Below are 9,336 nucleotides of genomic sequence, written 5' to 3'. Positions count from 1 at the left end.
TAGAATATTTGCCTAAGATCACACAATATAAGAAATGAAGCTGCAATTTATCCAGGTTTTCTGGTTTCACTTTGTACAAATCAGCCAGAAAATGGGTATCTCTTTGTCTTTCCTTATGCTTAGGGTTTATTTTTACCTCTTTGTGACATCTTAAATTGTTTCTGATGTAATGGCGCCTTGGGTTTCTCAAGCATTGGGAAAGCGCTGTAAAATTACATATTAACACAATATAACTGTCTTGCTCAATTACATTTTAAAGCTAATGTTATTTTACCTTTTTAGAAGTAAAGGTATGACAAGTAACGGCTGCAGTGTATTTGCCAATGGAAATAATCGAGAGATATGCTAACAAGGCCTTTCATCTCTCCCCACTAAGGCCCTCATTCCAACCCTGGCGGTTTCAAACCGCCAGGGCGGAGGGCAGCGGAAGCACCGCCAACAGGCTGCCGGTGCTTCCTGGGCAATTCTGACCGCGGCGGTAAAGCTGCGGTCAGAAAAGGGGAACCGGCGGTTTCCCGCCGGTTTACCCCTGGCCCAGGGAATCCTCCATAGCGCCGCCATGGGGATTCCAACCCACTTCCCGCCATCCTGTTCCTGGCGGTTTTTACCGCCAGGAACAGGATGGCGGGAACGGGTGTCGTGGGGCCCCCTAACAGGGCCCCATAAAGATTTTCAGTGTCTGCTTTGCAGACACTGAAAATCGCGACGGGTGCCACTGCACCCGTCGCACCCCTGCAACTCCGCCGGCTCCATTCGGAGCCGGCTTCCTCGTTGCAGGGTCTTTCCCGCTGGGCCGGCGGGCGGCCTTTTGGCGGTCACCCACCGGCCCAGCGGGAAAGCCAGAATGGCCGCTGCGGTCTTTTGACCGCAGAGCGGTCATTTGGCGGTGACTGCATGGCGGGCGGCGACCGCCGCCCGCCGCGGTCAGAATGACCGCCTAAGTCTTTGACACCTTGTAAATGGACCTATGAGAGGTCAACCAAATGGGGCACAAGAAGAAATTAAAAATAACGCCTCCTCCACTTTTCAAAGGTGTGTGGATGGCCTTCGAAGTACAATAGCCACAGCATTCATGTCTGCTGAGAGAATCCTGAGACTGGAGCAGCCTGGGCTACAGAGCACGATGGGGAGGGCTAAGCATCTTTAGCCCAACAGGCATTGCCTAGCAACCGAGATGGAGAGTGTCCCGGAATCCCCTGGACCTAAGCACTGGTAATATGGGCAATGGACTGGATCAAGACACATTGGAGCATTCAGCAGGCTCAGCCAATCCGCACTCCTGCAGGGACATGGCCGCAAACTCAAGAAATAACGGCAAGCACAGATGGGCGCAAAAGGGAAAGAGACAAAACAAAAAATATGTTGCCCAGGAAGAAGCATACCCCTTATTCAGTGCAGCTTCAAGACAAAACGGGTCGACCCCTCAAGCCCCCCAAGCGAATGAACAAACTCCCCACTCATCAGAAGAACCATTTACAGGAGAAGTTGGCACCAGAGTGCCAGACTCTAATCCCCATGGCTGTACTATACTGACAATCACTCTCGACTGTCACTGACCTTAGAATCACAAGGGAACCTTCAAGGCAGCTGTTAGCTGCTACCAACTGCCACACCGACTTCCCACCCCCTCTTCAAAGGAGCATATTTGGGAATATAATGGAGACAGACCCAGGAAACAACATCCCGATGAGGGTCGAAAAGCTGAAGCAGACAGGAAATGAGCCCAATTTAACAAGAAGAGGCACAGAGCCCATAATAGAACCAAACGCAGACGCTTACCCGGAGCAGAGAAATTCAGCTAGGGTTGAGTTTAGAACAGAGGCATTCAGACCAACCCAACAAGGGTACGCTTTATCACCCGGCCAAAGGCTTTGGAGATATGGGAATCCTACCAATACCCAGCCACATCATCAGGTCAGTACCAAAGTACTAAATCTAGTTCCAGAATATAACTCCAGAGGAAATCATGACACTCTGAACAGTGGTAATATCCTTTGGCTCTTATTATCAAACTCAAAACTCTCTGACTTGAGGTCAAGAGATAGTGCAGCAATCAAGTTTGTGTGGACTGATGAAGCACCGGGAGGAGAAGCAACTAAGGTCACTTGGACCTCGATTGAAACTGCTCAGAGACTGTGCTTGGCAAGGCTAACCATTGAGAGATGGGGCATAAAGATCTCTCCACTCCTGAACCCAAGATATCCCCTACCCCTTCTCTCCCCAGGTCTGCCAAAAGGAAGAGGTTGGGTGCATAAACCAACTCTTTCTCTGCTCAGGGGCGCAAGGGGCCCTGCATCAAGGGAATTAGTAGCCTTTACTGACCAGCAGGGATTGGCAGAATACAACACCACCACATCAAACGGGGGCAAGAGATGGACTCTAAGAACAATCATTTGCTAACCTACAAGCAGATGACAGAACCCGGTCCAGGGGCCATCAGTAGGAGCCAGATGATGCCCATTCCACCTGTGCTCAAGGAACATCAATGGCCTAGTCACCAAATTAAATGATCCCGGATTTCTAGGCTACTTGCAAATGTTCCATATCATTCTCCTCCAGGAGGCCTGGCTTGCCGATCCTGGACATATTTAAGGCTCTATGAACTTTTTTGTGCCAGCTGCGAAAATGGCCAAACATAGTCACCTCTTGGGTGGGCTGGCAACTTATATCTCTATAACGAACATTGCCTCTGCCAAATCTCTGAGTGTTAAATCTCCTGATCTTAGCACAATTAAGTTTGCCATCCTAGCTAACAAGAAAGAACTCGAAGTGGTCCTTACCAATGCCTATATCCACCTTAAAAGGAAATCAAAGACCTCAAGGCAGCTGGCACAAGGTCTTCTGAGGATTACAGAAGAGGATAGCACCTCTTACTTTGTCTCCTCTGGGGACTTTAATCTGAATTTAATGGGCTCTGCCTCAAGTGACATTGTAATGTCTCAATACGCACACTGGGGGGTCCCGTTACTAGGGAGGAACAAACTTGAGGTTCCAAACAAAATTGAAAGGTAACTGCTGGAGGACCTTGAACATCTAAATTTCAGGGCACTGAATTGCAGATTTACAGGGAATAATCTTCCAGCTGCTACATATTATTCATCCAGAACCAGCTCAACACTGGGTTATATTTTCGTCACCCTTCCGCTACTCCACGAGATCTGCCCACCTAGGCCACTCTAGGAATAAACTCATCGCACAAGGGGCAGCATTCAAGCCGCTAAAAAGGGTGATAAACAGAACACTTAGGTCCTTGTGGAAAAGATCAGGTGATGAAAGCTTGCACGTGATTCCAAGACATCAGAAGACCAAGTAAAAGAAAACTGAAGTGGGCCACTAAAAGAGCACAGGATGATGACATTTGGGCTAAGCTCTTCTCAGACTTAAAATACATTGACAGTGTCAGGTTCTGGGCCACCATAAATAAAATTCTCCAGCCTGAACATGAAAGTATCTCCTCGCATATCTCGGAGGCCACTTATTCAAAGTTTTTAACGGATCACTTCAACTATCAAGACACCAGAAGTACTCCAGTGTCCATCCAGGAAGCTGCACACCCAATCCATCTTACAGGATCGAACATGGCTGATTTGGTGTTTATTAAACAACAGATAGCCAAATGGGTGAAGGAAGCATGCCCCAGGCCCCAATGGCATCCCTCCAGCATTTTTAAAGCAGGATGCCTCTTCCTGGGCTGAAACCCTGACAGCAGTTTTTACACACATTAGGTGCCTAGGCTTACTACCTGCATCATGGAGGGCTCTATAATTTCACCCATATTCAATAGAGGCGGCAAAGCCTTACCAACAACCTATCATTTAGTAGCGCTTATTGATAATAAAGGAAAGTTCTTTGCCTGGACCTTGCTCGAAGAGCTAACTCTGTGGTCTTCTAGCAATTCCATCATCCCACTGAATCAGATTGGCTTTTCAAAAAAGTCAGGCACAGCTTTAAACATCTTGGCAATCTCTCTTCTTAGGAACACAGCAAAAAGTGCTGGTGTACTTCTGCTTCATCATCTACAAAGCAGCCTCCAACCACGATGACTTGGAGAAGCTTTGGAGCAAGCTGGGCAAGCTGGAACACTCCACAGACCCTGCTCAACATGCTGATTTTGCTTCACAAGGATACATGGGTGCAGGTAAAGCTGGGGGCTGGAACGCACCTATCCAGGAAAATCCCAAAAACTCAAGGCCTGAAGCAGGGGTGCATAATGGCGCCAACCCTTTTCAATCTTTTCTTGGGCAGCCTAGCACAACAGCTGCAATCCTGGAATACCCACACTCCAAAAATAGGGGGCACCACAATATCCAGTTTTCTCTATGCTGACAACATGGTCTTAGTCAGCCATATCCAGGTGGGGCTGCAGCAGCTTCTCAACACCACAAGGTCCTATTCTATGACCAATGGCTTGGCTATCATCCTCAGGAACACCAAGACCATGGCGTATACAAAAACAAAAAACGAGCCCCGACATGGTTCTGGGGTGGTATCTGGATTGAAAACAAGAAATACAAATACCTGAAGGTCATAATTTATATAAATGTCTCCTTTACTGCCCAGCAAGAAGCTATTAAAGGAAAAGGCTTGGCCCTGGCTGTCATATTTAAAAAAATCTAAAAATGAAAATGGCAGGGCCTTCTCTGGCACCATTTCTTTGCGTAGTGCAAGCAAAACACACACCAATGGTTACATGTGGGAGTGAGCTATTGAGGGTCAGCGATGCTAGAGTCTTGGACAGCATAATGGCGCGCTCATACAGAATCATTTTCTCTCTTCTGTGATTCACTCGTCAGCACAGATTCGGGGAGCCTACCTAATATGCTGGAATAAAATCAGGGAAGCAGAGTTCAGTACACTGAACTACGTGTGCAGGATAGGGATGTGTCACTGGCAAGGGGGTATATCCTGGAATTCCTGGAACTACTGGGCTCACACAACTTTGGGAGGCACCTACTAGCCATCAGATCTTTAAAAAACTAGTTTGGAAATCATTAAAAATCTGCTCACTTACCAATGACAAGTCCTAATTGTGTTGCAGAACCAACAGATGAAAGACTACAAGGTGCTTGCACCACTAAAATATTTCAACACCGGGTACCCAGCTTTTGTTAAGGAGCAGTTTCTATAGTACCCGCTGCTTCCCCTAAAATCTCATCTCCCTCCTTGGCTAAGGGAGGGTATACCCGACACGTGCCGATTATGTGGCTTGGGGGATGATGACTAGCTCCACTTGGAATCCTCTTGCGAAGCATTGCGGGGCGAAATGAGACAGATGTTCAAAGCCCCGTTCAATCAAAGGTGCATATGCATGCAGAGGCAGGCGGTGCTGGCCTGCTTTCACCCAGGGGATCCCCAGCTGAACTGCTGATTTGTTAAATTTATGCCGAAGGTGGGCAAAAAGCTGCCTCATAACTTAGTGAACTGCGCTTCTACTCAAGTGCCGGCTACGACCCAAGAATGAGGGGAATGACAACTTCTATGTGGACAGCTTTGCTGAGATTAGAGGCAATCTAACCATGAGTACAGTTTTCCTGTGACTGAGGAGCGGGGTTGCTAGTCATTGGTCACTGTGGGAGGGTGTTCACTACAGGCTTGCCTCTTCCTTATGTCCACTGGGCCCCTGGGGAATTCGCTCCTACTTTGCACCTTGCACTTTACCCTAGCAGTCGGTTTGATCCTCTTCTTTCTATTACCTAGAACAGGCTTCTCCTTAACAGGGTTGCTCAATGTTGGCTGTCCATCCTTGATTAGCTGCTGTGGAGAATGCTGGTACATCATCGTTTTTTAGGCTTTTTAATCTGCGACATTGCCTTTTTCATTTAACTGTAATATGGGTTTGCTTGCTTATGCTTGGGTTTTAGTTAGTCTAATTAAAACTGTTATTGGGATTTGCTTTCTTATATATGGTTTTCAACCAATTTCATTAATTTGAGGATGTTCTTTCTATCGATAATAGAATTGGTGTTTTGTGTTTTAAGTTGTTATTTGCAATTAATAAACTCAATCTATTTCTTTTTTGTCTTCTATTCTCACATATTCTTTCTTTATTTCCCTCTTTCTTAGTTTCCGTTCTGTAAGGAAAGGCCTCTTTTTTATGTTCACCCCCACATTTTTGGACTGATGCTGCTGGTTTTTCGACTCTGAGAGTGCTCTGAGGCCTGCTAACCAGACCTCAGTGCCAGTTTTCTGACCCTGTAAAAATTGCAAGTCGTACTGGATACACCTAAGTAGCAAGGACTGACTTACTTGTAAGTCCCTAGTATATGGTACCCAGGTCATGTAAGGAACAGGGCTGCAGCACTATTTATGCCACCTTATGTGTGACAAAGTACAAAATAGTCCTCAGCTGCCACTGCAAACTAGTATAACAGAGTTTTCACTGCCAGTTTGTTGTTACCATTCACACCAATGACAAAGCCACCCTATCCCTTAATACTATATGTAAGTCTCCCCTAAGGAAGGCCTATAGAGCCCCGTGGCAGGGAGCTATATGTTGTTAATTTAGACATATATTTGTAATATGTTTTAAGAGCAACACTTCCAAATTGTCGTTCTTCTGTGGATAAAGTTAGCAGCCTCATTGTATAACACAGGGCTACTGGTTAGCACCCCAACTCAGCTAACTCCTGAATAGGATTACCTAACTTGGTCATGTAAGGTATCAAATTATTCATGACATTAAACCCGACCTGATGCCCAGGTCAAATTTACCAGTATTAAAGTGTAACAACTTTTGAGAGTTTCCACTCTATACTCCATCTAGCCCAGCAGTCTCATAAATGCCCTGGCACACATACAGAGTTCTAACCACCTGGGGAGATGTGTGAATGACTTCCTAGCACAGGAAAAAAGGCAGTTGCCACAGACTGAGGTGTCACCTCCTCTCCTAGGGTGACCACTCAGAGTATTAACCTAAAAGGCAAAGTTCAAACATGAAGCCGCCTTTGCGAGGGAGGTAGCGCCCACACCCCTGAGCAGTATGCCTTTTGGTTCTGCAGACAAAATGGAGACAGGATCAAGGAGGGAAAACTTGCCTCCAAATCAGTTCTGCCGTGGGCATGTAGCCCTCTGGTAGCCATGCCTCAAAGTTGGGCTACAGAGCTCCTAACGAACACCGTAGGGTTGCGCCATCTTGAAAGGGGCAAGAATGTTGCACTCTGGGATAGCTAGATGCCACACATTACAAGATTTTAGTCACTAGGTTGGAGGGGACCAGCTAGTTATCACGTGGTTTCCTTAGGGCACTTTCCTGGGATAACTATGGCACCCCTAGCACTCTGACCCTCACATCACTCAGGAATGAGAGAGAAGTCTGAAGGACTGCCCAGCTGCCTTGGACCCACACAAAGAGAAGCTACACCGTTGGAAGGACTGCACCTGCTGCACTTTGGGCTAGCAAAGTTTGGACTGTGTCTGTGGCTCTTCGCTCAGGGAAAAGTTGATTCCCAGCCCCAACCTACAGCAGTGACTCAAAGGATCAGTTGGCTGATCCACTGGAACCAACTGTAAGGACACAAGAGCTGGAGTAGCCCAAACTGACAAGTTGGTAGCCACCACAGACATTTTGCCACTACCAGTCACCCAAGAGGACAAATCTGAAAGAGCCAAAAAAAGTTGCACTCAAGGCTTCCTGACCCGGGAGTGCTATCCAAGTCTGGATTCATCACACATAAGGGACACTAGCCCCCAGCTAAGGATTTCGCCCCCAGCTGCGGTAGAGACTGACCAGTAGCCATGCATTGGCTGGCCTGCTACTCCCAGGTAACTGTCCAAAGTGTCCACTCTGGCCACCTAGACCTCTGTCCTGCTGGAATTGGTTACCCAACCTGGGCTAGAATAACTGAACTAAGTGTTTCAAACTTTTCAAAAGTTTCCAAAGTGATCAATGACCAATGCTTGTTTGCGATGGCATATAAAGTGATAATATCTTCTAAAATCTGTATCTCCGGAACCCTCTGGTGGATTTTGTTCATTAGGTCTCTAAAAATTCATAAAAACATAATCTATTTTTAGAAATTGTTGTCTTCTCTTTTTCATGTGTTGCTTTCTTGGTGCTGTTAAATGCTTAACACATAGTTAGTTTGCTAAGCCTTACTGCTCGCAGCCACAGCTACCCAGGGTTGAGCTTGTGGTTAAGTAAACCAGCCTGACTCAGGGGCATGGCCGGACGCCAGCATGGCAAGACATGACTCTGTGAGCTCCCGCTCATAACTCCCCCATCGGTTGCCATCTCTCATTCTGCCATTGGCAGGGAGCCCTGTAAATACATCTCGACATGCTGGCACCTATTTCTGAAGCTTAGAGATGCCCGGAAAACCTGTGACTTATAGAGCATGTGGCTGAAGGCTGGTTACTACCCATGTGGGAGGAACCTCGGCCTATGCAACATGGCGCCTGCCTGCAGCCGAAGGTCGGGCTATGATTGGTGCTAAGGCTACCTGCAGCTGTGGTGGTGAGTGTCCCGGAGGCCTGTTGGGTGAAGAGCAGATCATGGGGGGCCACCCTGAGACCTTTGGGGCCTGCTGAGACAGAGTAGAGGGGCCCCTGGCACCTCTACGCCTCCTGTGATGGACTTGCATCGGAGGAGATGCAGGTCTGAACACCGCCGACTGCCACAAAGCAGATGAGGTGAGTAGCCCAGTGGGCCACGGCGGTCTGGGGAGACTGTTGCGATGCTGATCCTAGTTTGCAGCCAGCCTGCAGCTTCCTGTTGGGGGGCGAGATGAATGCCCACTACTGCCAGGGTTTGGTTTATCGGCCGGTGGGGCCTTGAGACTCGCACCGATCATTGAGGTGAAGTGGTCTTGTATTAGCCCATGACTCAGCCCCTCCAGCCCTGAAGGAATGGGCACATCGGAGGCCCTGGGTAATCCTGAAGACATGGTGGCACCACATCAGCATCGCTTCTTAAGCAAAGGAGCAGACGAACACCCGGCTGCAAGCAAAAAGGACACCTGCCCATAGAGGCCTGTGGGGTGGATTTATTGGAAACTGGAATCGGCCCAGAGAACTCAGTATTTATGCTTAGAAAGACCACTGTATGGATGACCAGGCGGCAGATGTGACCCTCTTGAGCACTGGCCTGGTGGAACGATTGGTGCTCTGGTGTCCACGGGGGTGAGGAATATAAGGTGGGAACTGCCTCCCCGGTGAGCTGACTGAGGTGCTGAGACACCAGCCCCTGTCCTGCGAGACGGCCCCCTGGTTGGAGATCTGAAGTTGAGGCAGGCATAGAGCTGATGGTGACCCTGCATCTACTTTTCCCATGTGAGAGGCAACCTCCTCCCCTGAACAATGAGGCCGACCGAAGCCCCTCTGAGTAAAGCGTTGGATGTC

Source organism: Pleurodeles waltl, chromosome 4_2, assembly GCF_031143425.1.
Source record: "Pleurodeles waltl isolate 20211129_DDA chromosome 4_2, aPleWal1.hap1.20221129, whole genome shotgun sequence".
NCBI lineage: Eukaryota > Metazoa > Chordata > Amphibia > Caudata > Salamandridae > Pleurodeles > Pleurodeles waltl.
Note: the sequence above shows the minus strand (reverse complement) of the source record.